Raw genomic sequence first — 6871 nt, 5'->3', positions numbered from 1 at the left:
ATATTCTGCCCCCGCCATCTTACTGGAGGATTTCCAGGAAGGGGCACAATGATGACTGACACAACAAATCCCCTAAGAGTACATCCTCCAGTGCTACTGCAGGACAACAAAATACTCATTGCAACCTACCAATACACTGGCACTCCACTCCCAGGATCCTACACCCCAAAGAGGATAATAAGGGACTGGCTTTTGTTTTTTTTTTCTAAAACATTTCCCACTCTAACTCCTTTAACCCTAGATAGGTAATGTGGGGTCTCAGAGACCCCAGTCCCCAAAATTTAATTTTAAAAAATATGAGAATAAGGTGTACAGATCTGTCCGTCTCATTACCTTCCTGCCTAGTGATGCTCTTCATGGGGATGATGGGGTCATAGCTGTACCTGGCTCTGATTTTGCTCTATAGAGCCATTGGGGTATGTTAGACCCCAGATTACCTATAATGTAACCTCAGCTGAGCCCTCTTGTGATTTTTTTATTTCAATTTGCTGTCTTTCTCCTTTTGTATACAGAAGGTCCCAACATCGGTCTACTGCAGACCACCCAAGGAATCATGATATTACTTTTCAATTTTGCAAGATTTAATTTTTATACCTAAAATTTAACCATTTTTGTATAAACTTTAAAAAAATATATATTTTTTCGATTAAACTTTATTTTTTCTGGCCCTATTTACAGATAAGGGGTTGAATTATATGTGTATTGAAGCATTTTGAAATATCTCAAACGGAAGTTTTTTTTTTTTTTTTTTTTCCCCCGTGGGGTCTGTCAGACCCCACGTTACCTAATATAGTAACAAAATCAAGATTACCTTACAAGGGTTAAAACTGCAGCTTAAATTATCGGCATTATGAATTTGTCATTCTGAGAGGTTTATATTCTAAAGTTTCCTCTTATGCAAACAAAAATACAGGCCTTATGACAAAACTTATATGGAATAAAAAAAATAAAGAATAAGACATCTCCATGAATGACAAGTCTCAGTATGTTATGTGGCATGGGCGAGGAGAAAAAATGCAAGGAAACATAAAACAGAAGGACGTTATAGTGACAGACCACGCAAACCAGTATTTATACTTAACCCGCCCCATACCCACGACATACAATGCAGTCGCAACTTTTCTTCATGCTCAGTCCCCACAACGTATCATGTATGTTTTGCTATTGCAAGGTCCATCATTTGCACACTTCAAATTTCGCGCTTGATTTTTGATACGTTTACACAGGACACCTTCCTCTACCACACCTTAGTACATTTTAGTACATTACTGATACTGTGTGTGCTTGAGATAATGCTAGGCTCACTATAACAGTAGAGCCTGTAAATATGTGATAATATGACGCTCCCTATAATAGCAAGGCCTGTAAATGTGTGATACGTTATAAAAGGTGGAAATTAATATAACGTTAGTGGAAAAGTATAATGTAAATTGAAAAATAGAATGTAAGTTGAAACAACAGTCATAGAATCAACTGTGCAAGAATTTGGCAATTTTCATGTGTTTGTGAATGAAACAATGCTTATATCATCTATATTTTTGTGTGAAAACCAATATATTCTTGTACTACATGTAAATTTGTACCAAATTAATAAATATCTACGTATTTTGCGTGGTTTCCAATAGATACCCTACCATAGAAAACGCGACAGTAGCAGCACGGCTACAGAAAACACACTATCTGGTGTTCAGAGGGTCATCTGTCTAGACTATTTCTAACCTCAGGTGAGCACTTTCCTGGTGATTTTCCATTGTTTCTCACGAAAAGCAGGTTATATATAAAAAAAAAAAAAAAAAAAAAAAAAAATGGGTTTTGGGGGTGAGTTTTGTAATAAATTAGTCGGTATGGGGTGGGTTAACACCACACCCATTTACCTTCTTTTTTTTTTAATGTGTCTAACTCTGGGCATAGGCTTCACAGCCTGCTCCCACGGCATCCACAGCTATATGGGTTGAATTTTGTGATGTAACATTTTTAGTGTCAGGGTTGGCAAACAAGGATGAATAACTGAGCAAAGGCCAATAGACCCCACAGCTCTGCAGAGCAAGGAGAGTTTCTTGAGACTGCTTCATCTCTCATCAGAAATAAGCTACCCCGGTGCGGACTCATTGCCAACCCTACAGTCACAAAGTGCACGCGTTACCACTGAGCTATTCTGGCCCCAGGGTTGGTAAACAGCATTAACCTCCATGTAAGTAACTTGTAATAAAGTCACTTCAAGGTTCCAAGATTAATAGAAAAATAAGTCACGCAACTGAAGGATAATTTACTAATGGCAAAATGCACAAAATGACATGAAGCAAACTTGTTAAGAGGAATTGCTGTATTAAGATTGTTAAGGTGCTAGTGGGATGCTTTCACATAGTGGCACCAGCACAACTAGGTGAAGGATCCGCCTAGTTTTGCAAATGTCCCTCAATCAACTCCCTATCATGCAAATGGATGATTGGGATTACTGAAGTACTACATGCCTCCAATCCATTGATTCAAATTTCAGAAGAGCTTGAGTCCATAACAAAAAGTATACTGTTACAACTGAAAGCCACAACATACCGTAGCATCACCATAACAGCAGTGTCCATCCCAAGCACAGGGCTGTGGCAACAGCAGAAAGCCAAGGTTAGTCACACAGGTAGTCCTCTACATCTCTGGGAAGGAATCTTGGATCCATCAGCCTATCATTTAAAGTGTTTGATCCTCTTCAGAGGGTGGTGAATCCTGTAAGAAGGAAGTGGTTTGGTTATAGGCAGAAATTTTACCAAAATTTTATATACCTCAATCCAAACAAAACTTTAAGTATACGTCATCTTCAAGTTAATTTAGACCCAAACACCAACAACTGTGGTCTGCCACCATTTCTCTATCACCATTGTGATTTATCAGTGAAAATTTATCTAAATTATGCTATGCTCTGATGAAACTTACCACCGCATCATACACACTATTTCCCCTCTATCCATCCATAATCCAGCCTTGTGCTGCTGCATCACAAGTGTAGCAGCATCACAGCTAGTGTGTTCAAACTATTTACAGCAAAGGGATCATCATCCTGAAAAATAATGTAAGATTAATGTCCACTAGTTTTCAACTGGAGGAACTATAGTAGCCACAGCGAGAAATGAACGCTGTGGTGGGGCAGGCGGGATGACCGGGGATTCCCCCACTGTAGCCATATCCACATGTCACCGACCATAGAGGTAGGATGTCACCGACCATCGGCCACCGCTGCAGCCCCGCTCCATGATCCTTACCCTGTGTCTCTGGCTTTCTCTTTCTCTCTCGGTTTCTATATAAACTGGTGTATTTCCGAAACTAATTATGAAATTACTATGACTTTTGTTCCACACCACCACTGAGGTAAAAATCAAGGAGAGTTTTCTGTATAAAGGTTTCCCCCCCCTTGTCTGAGGGCAGGTCAGTTCTGGCGAGTGTATAATTTTAGGTCAGGCAGAGGTATCGGCAAGGCCGCACTCCCCCGCTCATATGCCACATTTAGGAGGGGGGGGGGGGGAAACCTTTATACAGAAAACTCTCCTTGATTTTTACCTCAGTGGTGGTGTGGAACAAAAGTCATAATAATTTCATAATTAGTTTTGGAAATACACCAGTTTATATAGAAACCGAGAGAGAAAGAGAAAGCCAGAGACACAGGGTAAGGATCATGGAGCGGGGCTGCAGCGGTGGCCGATGGTCGGTGACATGTGGATATGGCTACAGTGGGGGAATCCCCGGTCATACCGCCTGCCCCACCACAGCGTTCATTTCTCGCTGCGGCTACTATAGGTTATACCATAGTTTGAATACTATGTCATAACAAAATGAAAACTTCTAAGCTTTAAATATGGATTACAAATGAGTCTCCTGCATTACTAGTTAACCTTCACTTGCAGTCTGATTAGTCATCAACAGAGCTGAAAAGGGTGAGGGATCTGCAGGGTTAGAATAAACGCACCAGCTTATAGTGCCTCAATTTACCATAACAATACTGTACTGGTTTTTGTTTATACAATAGGAAGAAAGAAAAACAATACTGGATTCACTACAGTCAGCAATCATTCGTTTCTAACATATCTGTGGCTTTATATTGCTTATTCTTATAAAATTCTTCATTTTCCACAAGTTCTTTAACCTTCTGTTTAGTTTAAGCTAAATCCATTAGAGAGAGAGAGAGAGAGAGAGAGAGAGAGAGAGAGAGAGAGGCACACCTTCAAGCTATACAGTATATGGTACTGGCATATTATTTTTGCCACTGGCTGGGGATTAATAATCTACTGATAAAAGTACCGTAATCTGCCACATCTAAATCATAGCTATACAATAGTATTATTTCCTCCGCAGAAACAACAAATGTAACAGTGTACATCTAATCCCTCCAGTTATTGATTATTCTCACAATTTACACTGATCTGTCTGGCTATCTATCTATTATCTACCTATATATATATATATATATATATATATATATATATATATGCAGAGCCTCTGTGGTACAGTGGTAAAGTGTGCAGTTTTGTACATGGGAGAATGAGGGCTCGCGTCCCGCCAGGGTAATAAACTTTGGGAGCGTTCTTCAGGCCATGTACTGCTTTGGCGGACATGAGGGGTGCTGTGGTTGAACCATTGTCACATAAAGTATGCTTGCACCCAGTAGGTTTGTGCGGCCCGATTATACTTGGTTCACAGACTACACACACGTCCAAAGTCACTCCAACACTACAATTACACTTACAAGCACTTCTCACCCTACATACAGTCTCTACCTGACAGCCTAAGCCGCTTGGTAGATACATAAACTGTATCGTACCCACTTCCGTCACGATAGGCCGGTCCTAAAGTGGACACTCAAATGGCTGATGATGATGATAAGCAGCATTGTTTGTCTGTCCTTCAACCACGCCCAAACCATGGCCCAGAAACCCCCAAGCCCATATATATTCTGGATCATGGTGACCCAAGGATGGTTTTAGGGGGATCAAAATTCAAATCGGGGTCATTCAAGGTCACTGGTAGTGTTCGCCTTTTCGGCCTGGGTAATGCTGGGTACCCTTGCAGCCCCATTTTTGGCATGGAGATTCACAGTTCCAACACCGGCTATGTGAGGTTGACCTCCAAGGTCATGTGAGGTCACTGGTCGGCTCATTTGAGGTCACCAGTAATAAACATACGAACGACAGGACCCAGCAGTCCACTCGTTGGCATGGAGACTCACACAACCTCCAGTTCTGACACAGGCTGTGTGAAATTGACCTCCGAAGTAATCTGAGGTCACCAGTAATAAACATTCGAACGATTGGACCCAGCAGCCCAATTTTTGGGATGGAGACTCACATGACCTCCAGTTCGGACTAGGCGGTCATTTGAGGTCCCCAGTAATAGTAAACAAGTGCACACAAATGCTGTACGTTAGTCTGCGAAAGCTGAAACAGAAAGTTCCAGGATCTCTTATAATCTCTCTTCATACATGGTCTTTCTGGATTAGAAACAAAGATAGTACTACAGAATAAATAGGATTAGAGTGTTTGCCCCTTTGGCCCAGCATTGCCAGGTAGCGCTGCTAGTATACTGTATATAATTATACATTATCTGCAATTGGCCATGTAACCTCTGCACTTTACTGCTATATGTTAAAATCAAGTGAAAGTTCAGCTTAAATTCGCACTAAAAAATCCCCAACTAGGCTACCTGCAGTATGGTAACCGTTGGAGAGAGCTCAGCTACACTGGGTACTATGCTTAGCCTCTAAATGATAAAAAACATTAGCTGTTACAAGACCACCAATATGGGGGTTCCTTAAACAAAAGGTTTGAGATTTTAATACAATTTGTAATACACCATACACCTACCCATGCAATTCATTATGTTGTTCTATAATGGAGTTAACTGTCTTTACACTTAAACTGTGCATTTCACAAAAGTCCAATATCTAACAACTCTAACAAAAACAATCATTCATTCATCATTCATTGCCAGACGTCATGCATCCCAGACGGGGTGGCCAAGGGCTTAGAGTTAATTGTTTTACAGGGAGGGGCACTAATCCTTCACCAACCCCACTTGACACGTAGGGATGCCAACAGCATCTGGTGTTCCCAGGCGGTCACCCATCCAAGTACTAACCAGACCCAACGTTGCTTAACTTCGCTGATCAGACGGGAAGCGGTGAGATTTAGATATGGCGAGGCTGTAAGTTATGGCTACATTTAGTAACCATCAACAATAGGGCTGTGCAATACCTGAACTTAAGGCAACGTCACAGTGGCATAGGAGTGACTAACATGCAAGCCAGTTTTGTGAGCTGCTAGCCAAACTGACCACGGTGAGCGAGATTTTGCCTGCGAGGCGAAATGGATAGCAATTTTTGCTCACAGCTTGTTGGTGGTATTAGAGCTCAAATGAGCCTATACTAATTTTGTAACTGGTGAGAAAATATTGTTACTCACAGAAGGAAACTTTAACTAAAGTTATGTAATATAATTTAATTCTTGTGGTTTTTATTCATTTCTATTTTTTTCTTGTGACATGAAACAAATACTGTATTCAGACACTCGTGTGACCAGCCACGGAGGATGTCTGTTTTGTTTCTAAACAAGAAGTGGAAATCAGATTGTGACCAATATTTGATATGGATCCTGCAGCAAGGAAACCTCTAGTAGACTGCCTTGTGGCTCTGGAATTGCTGAAGTACCGTACGTGACGCAGTTGCAGAATTTGAAGAAAAGGGAGTGGGTACTCCGTGGTGGTTTGTTTACATATGGCCATGAGGCACCAAGGCAGAGGACACTGCTACTCGTTTTGGCTCGCAAAAACACATGTGACGGCAACTCAACTTTGTTAGCCGTTTTGCCTCACAAAAGCCGCTCACATGCTTCCC

The 6871-nt window shown here is 41.1% G+C and overlaps 1 pseudogene; it reads right to left on the bottom strand.

Annotated features, from left to right (window-relative positions):
• Nucleotides 1-6068: 6068 nt before the first annotated feature.
• LOC145404183 (5S ribosomal RNA) lies at nt 6069-6189 on the bottom strand (annotated as a pseudogene).
• Nucleotides 6190-6871: the final 682 nt, after the last annotated feature.

Source organism: Coenobita brevimanus, chromosome 62 (assembly GCF_032717465.1).
Source record: "Coenobita brevimanus isolate Jiangsu-jjx chromosome 62, ASM3271746v2, whole genome shotgun sequence".
NCBI classification, from domain to species: domain Eukaryota; kingdom Metazoa; phylum Arthropoda; class Malacostraca; order Decapoda; family Coenobitidae; genus Coenobita; species Coenobita brevimanus.
Note: the sequence above shows the minus strand (reverse complement) of the source record. Positions and strands in the feature narration are given on the sequence as shown.